Raw genomic sequence first — 6,275 nt, forward strand, 5'->3', positions numbered from 1 at the left:
GTTTTTCCCGTACATTAAACACTTCCTTCAGCTCCTGTCCGCTTGTTAACATGAAGGTGCGATTTGCATATCCTGATAGACTATTACAGTTTTAATGTCCCTTTTTCTCTGGTGGTACATCAATCATGCGCGCGAGGCCACCACAGGCCACAATTAACCCACAAAACAAATATTACAAGGGTTCACTAATTTAGAGATCAAAAAGCCACTTGTCCGTTCCACAAGTGAAACGGAGGCGGCACCGGCGCACTTCAGAGACTCCGCGTAATTACCAGCTGTTAATTGCGTACTTGCGCTGTCTTAGTTTTAATTAAAAAGAGCTGCTCGTCGCTGGCCGATAAGCGACGGTGGAGTGCAGCCGGTTTTAATCAACAAAGCGAGAAGAATTTGTTTCTGCGCCGGCCAGCCGCGGCAGGAGGAAATCTTCAAATATCCGAAGGAGAAAGTGAGATTAAACCCTGTCCATTAGGAGTGACGCAGAGGGAGGGGAGGGGAGCAATCAGGTTTTATTTGGGCCGAGTGAGCGGGACCGTATTTGAAGTTAGTGTTCCTGCCGACAAACTGGCGGGGGCGAGAGTCTAATCAGACCTACTGCATGAGAGGAGCACTTGAGTGGAGGAATTGGACCCTGCTGTTACTCACTCACTCTCTCTTTCTCTGTTGCCCTCCCTATCTTTCTTTAGCAGCCGATGAACACACTCGTTTGTTTGCCTTGAAGGATTATGGGAAAAGTTGTTGAACTGACGGCCCCAACAAGTAAGTTGTGGCGGGGAGTAATAGCTATTCATCAAGTCATCCACACTCTAAAAAATGTTGGGTTAAATACAACTCAGTGCTGGGTAAAATATGGACAAACCCAGCGGGGTTGGGTTACTACCCAGAAAGTTGGGTTAAACATTTAACCCAACTGTTGGTTGAAAACAACCCAATTGTTGGGTTTGTCCATATTTTACCCAACACTGGGTTGTATTTAACCCAGCACTTTTTAGAGTGCATCCATTTCTCTTTCTTCTACTTCTCTCATACAGTATACACTCTTAAAAATGAAGCTTCCAAAAGGAGGTTTTCAAAGTGATGCCATGGAAGAACCATTTTGGGTTCTCTAAAGAACCTTTCAGCGAACAGTTCTTAAAATAACAATTTTTTCTTAGTGTGAAGAACAATTTCCCTCCACTTTTGTGGAATGGAAAGGTTCCTGGATGTTAAAAGTTCTTCACTGAACCATGGATGCCAATAAAGAACTTCTATTTTTAAGAGTGTATGCAAGAAAAAACACAAGTGAGATCTTTCAAATCTAAACCATGTCTCTCCTAGATTAAATGGACATCTATGTGCAAGTCTCCTGTTCCTCATACTTTTCTCCTGAGAAATACATCTCAGCAATCTCGCGTGTGTCTCCTCAGAAGGGCTCTCAACATCAAAGTCTGTAATCAAAAGTCCCTCAATACTCTTAAAAATAAAGTTTTTTTTTACCCCTGCAGTGATTCCACAGCAGAATAATTTGGGGTTCCCTAAAGAACCTGTCAGAAAATGGTTCTTAAAAGAACATTTTTTTCTTTAAAGTTAAGAACATTTTAATAATCTAGAAACTTTTGCCACTATAAAAACATTTTGAGGAATGGAAAGGTTCCATGGAGGTTAAAAGTTCTTCATGGAACCATAGATGGCAATAAAGAACCTTTATATTTAAGAGAGTATACATTCTATTGTATGTCAGTTATTTCTCTTTAACTGACCCTTTGCAGGGAGTTTGATTGAAAGGCAATCTGACCAATCATAACGCAGAATCTGCCATTTCGTCCGATAAACAAATCAGACAGGAGAGTAGATTAACACCGGTGGACTTGAACTTGAAAAATGGTCTATACTGACGTCTTTCCACAGTTGAAGCAAGATATCTTCTGATGTTCATTCGTGTTTATTTTGCGCTATAACTAATAAAGCGGAAGAAATGATCAGTTCACGTGCTGCTTGAACTGAGGGGCTACAGTGATCTGTCACGACACATTAAAGAGCCACAAAACTGTATTTATTGTTTTAATTTCTTACAAAATTTGAAAGCTGAGACTTTTTCATACCAAAAGTAACCTGCTCTGTCTTGTCTGTCGGCGCGTTGTCATTGTCGTCTTTGCTCCGCAATGTATTTTTCACTGCGTGATAACATGATGTGTGGCGTGAGAGCGCTGTGGCTTGTCGGACGTAGCAACAGTAACTAAGGGGGCGGGCCAATTGCTACTAAGGAAGTTTAACATCTGAAAGAATCTTCAACAAGTTTCATGAGCAGGCCAAAGAGCAACATACAGATTTCTACAGCATTTTCTGTAATATTCTGAGGAAAAGTTTGGCAAAATTGATTTGGTAACATGGTAAAACATGGTAAAATATGAACCCTACATTCATATTGATAACAATAAGAAATGTTTCTTAAGCAGCAAATCAGCATATTACAATACTGAAGACTGGAGTAATGATGCTGAAAATTCAGCTTTGCATCACAGAAATAAATTATATTTTAAAATATATTTATTTATTAAAACAGTTATTTTAAAGTGTAATAATATTTCATATTACTATATTGTAGCAAATAAATGCAGCCTTGGTGAGCATGAGTCTTCTTTCAGTGACATTTGGCACAATCTGCCAAATGTTCTCTATATTTTAATCGTTATGATCACATTTGTAATAATCAGTTTAATGAGCTTCTGCCTAAAATTAATTAATGTTAGCTAACTGTATGATTCTATTATCTTGAACTGTTCATTCGTGAAATTAACATTACTTGGACACATTCACTTCTGATAACAGATCACTCTAAATTGTAATGTAGACATGCATTTTCTGTAAAGCTGCTTTGAAATGTTGTGTATTGGGAAAAGCGCTATACAAATAAATTTGAATTGAATTGAATTAAAATCGTACTGACTCCATAATATTTGAATAAAAAACTGTCTGAGCTGTAAAGGGCACAACACACTTCAGTGCCTACAAGAGCATTCATCAGACGATGAGACAAAAAACAGCCTCAAAACTCTCCTGACCTCTCTGTTCCTTCCCTGACAGAACTGTCCGCTCTTCCTGTCTGAGGGGCTTCCTCCCACTCGTGCCCAATCAGCACCTGTCACCACGGTGATCGCCGATGCAGGGTTTATCTAAGGAAACAGTTGCCGTGGCAAGGATGGTCTGGCCACAGTGACAGATTAATGCTGGCTTAAACTCACTTCCTGATCACACAGAGAGGACTCTAATGAGGAGGAGGAGTCTCGCTGTCTGTCTGTCTCTATCTCACATACACACACTCAAAGGCGCCACAATGTAGACAGGCCAAAGTAAAGCAAGCTGCTCGAGTCTGTCCATATTGTCTTATTGTTCATGGTGTTAATTATTTCCCGTTTACTAATAGGCCAGAACAGAGTCTGGAGAGGTCAGAAAGCCACAGACATTCTCTCACTACTACTCCATCAGAGTGTGTGATATGTCTGGAGGTGATATCCTCTGTTTGAATGCAGATGACCTTTAACCTATTGCCCAAAATCACTTCCATATGAACTGCACAGTGTGTGTGTGTGTGCGCATGCTTGTGTTGATCTCTTCTAGAACTGTTGTTAACAGAATGAAAAAAGTCAAAAGTCAGCAAAAAATCCAAAAAAAGGAAAAAAACATTGTTATATAAGAATCTCTTCACACATTAGAGGAATGTTCTGTAATCAATACAATTAAATTATATTGATAGCCTCTGCAACATGCTGTTTTTACCACAGATAAACATTTCAATTTCATTCAATTATGAAAAAAAATAAATAGAAAAAGCAAAGTCTAAAATGTCTGATAAGCAGATGGAAAAAGCTTGATGAAGGAATTAAATTTTTTTTGTGTGTGAAAAGATTTTATTTTTATTTAGATTTTATCTTATTTATTTGTTTGTTTATTTATTTATTTCAAAAATAGAAGTTATTCAAAGCTCAAAAATACAGCCTTATTTATCTTTAAAGAACCTAAAAAATATTGTATTTATGAAATCATTTTGATAGTGAATTTAAATATTTAATTGAAGATTTAGAAATAGTTTTTAAACCAAAATAAGGATTTAAAAATATAAAATATTTCATTTCTAAACTTAAAATGTCTGATAAGCAGATGGAAAAAGCTTGATGAAGGAATAAAATTTTTTTTGTGTGTGTGAAAAGATTTTATTTTTATTTAGATTTTATCTTATTTATTTGTTTGTTTATTTATTTATTTCAAAAATAGAAGTTATTCAAAGCTCAAAAATACAGCCTTATTTATCTTTAAAGAACCTAAAAAATATTGTATTTATGAAATCATTTTGATAGTGAATTTAAATATTTAATTGAAGATTTAGAAATAGTTTTTAAACCAAAATAAGGATTTAAAAATATAAAATATTTCATTTCTAAACTAAAATGTAATTTCTAAATAGTTTTGAAATAGCTGCGAGTTATTTATTGCCTTATCCAGAAGTGACTTAATATTTGTTCAAATATATATATCAACTGCCACTGGATGATGGAATGTATTTTTTATATATTTATGACCAAGTTAAGTTGGTAAAATTATTACATAACACACAAAAGATACCAGAAAAGCACATGCAGAAAAATCCCGCACAGGAATTTTGCTTGGCAACTCTTATTCACACATAAGAATTTTGCTTGGTAACTCACACAGCTAAAAAGACGACTGAGACCAGTTTTAGCTCAAATGACACACACATATGGATTAAGTAAAATAAGTAGCTTTAAACCTTCTGGAATGTCTTGTTTAATAAACTTTGATTCAAGAGTCGAGTCAAAATTACTCCCAGGATGCCAAAGATACTGTCAATGGGCTTACTGATCTAGTACATTCATTAAATTAACCAAATTCTATCAGATCTGAGACATAAGTACATGAACAGGTGTGTATTAAACCCCCAAAGCATCTACAAACTCTTGAAATGTGCAGAAGTGCCTCGGATCAGTTTGTTCAGATCAGTATGTTCATGTTAGCATTGCACATTTGAGTGAAGAGCTCATCTGTAGGAGTCTTCGATGGAAGTTTCGATGCTCCAGCCAATAAAAAACACAAGCGTGCACACTTCAGAGTGTGTGTGTGTGTGTGATGGTGGCAAGTGTGAACATGTGCAGCTGGCATGGACTTCTCTGGTCTGGCATGTGTGTGTGTGTGTGTGTGTGTTGCTGCCTGCTGGCCGGTGGCTTTCCCAGGCCTGCACTGCTCTCAGACCGTGTCAGTATGATGGATGGTTTGGGTTAGACGGGGGCAGCACTTGCACCTCTCTCGCTCCTCTCCTGTGGGACGTCCTGAAGACCGTGTGTGTGTGTGTGTGTGTGAGAGAGTGAGTTTATGTGTGTGATGTCCCACAGACTGACAGCCACATTGTGGCGCCCCAAACAGCCCAACTCTGCCCGCTGGCATCGCCACTGAGGGTCTGTTCAACCACCTCCATCACACACGCACGCACGCACACACATTTCGAATACATATACATGCTAAAATTGATATATAATTACACACAAACCTCTTTTTACATGAATTTCTTTCAAAAAACCAGTCTTGACACAGATTTATGGATGATTTAGTTGTCAGATGATTCAACTGACTGATCTCTCTCACATTACATTTTCTACTAAACTAACCACTTTTCAGGCCGACAATGCAGCCTTTGGAACTCTGGCTTTTTCTTACTAACAGGGAGTCCCTTGGGTGTTTGATTTCTTGACATGCTTTTTTTATATTAAAATGAAAAAGATTAGATTCCCAATGAGACAGAAATCTGAGACAAATATAACATATATACCTAATAATATATATAATATAATTTATATATACCTTTATTTATTTATTTATTTATTTTGCCTCATTTGTTACTTTTTCAGTACATTTAATGTGTATAACTGTGTTTGTTGGCATTGTGCTATTTTAGATTATTCTAACTTTAATTATTAAATAATATTTATAAAGTAATAAAATAATGGGGGACCCGAATGCTTGTGTTTGACCCCTTCTCTAACAAAAATGTCCAGTCAGGCACCATTCTGCCATCAAATTTCCATAAAAAAAAATATATATATAATACATTTAATTTGCAATAAAAAATAAACAAAAATATATATTAATATAATCAGTTCAATAAAAGCAAACAAAAAAAAGTAAAAGCTAAACACAGCTCTAAGTAGAGAAATATGTCCTAGTGTTATCTTTACCATTTTTCTATTTGATTTTATACCCCATTTGTTACTTTATTTTTCAGTGCACTT

The 6,275-nt window shown here is 36.4% G+C and overlaps 1 long non-coding RNA gene across 1 annotated transcript; it reads left to right on the top strand.

Moving 5' to 3' along the window:
- Positions 1-353: 353 nt before the first annotated feature.
- Positions 354-3,441, top strand: LOC107683456 (uncharacterized). Its single transcript, XR_001633722.1, has 3 exons — positions 354-445; positions 684-756; positions 3,061-3,441. It is a non-coding gene; the product is annotated as an uncharacterized LOC107683456 (long non-coding RNA).
- The last annotated feature ends 2,834 nt before the right edge of the window (positions 3,442-6,275 follow it).

This window comes from Sinocyclocheilus anshuiensis, unplaced genomic scaffold (assembly GCF_001515605.1).
Source record: "Sinocyclocheilus anshuiensis isolate Anshui unplaced genomic scaffold, SAMN03320099.WGS_v1.1 scaffold1170, whole genome shotgun sequence".
Lineage (NCBI taxonomy): Eukaryota > Metazoa > Chordata > Actinopteri > Cypriniformes > Cyprinidae > Sinocyclocheilus > Sinocyclocheilus anshuiensis.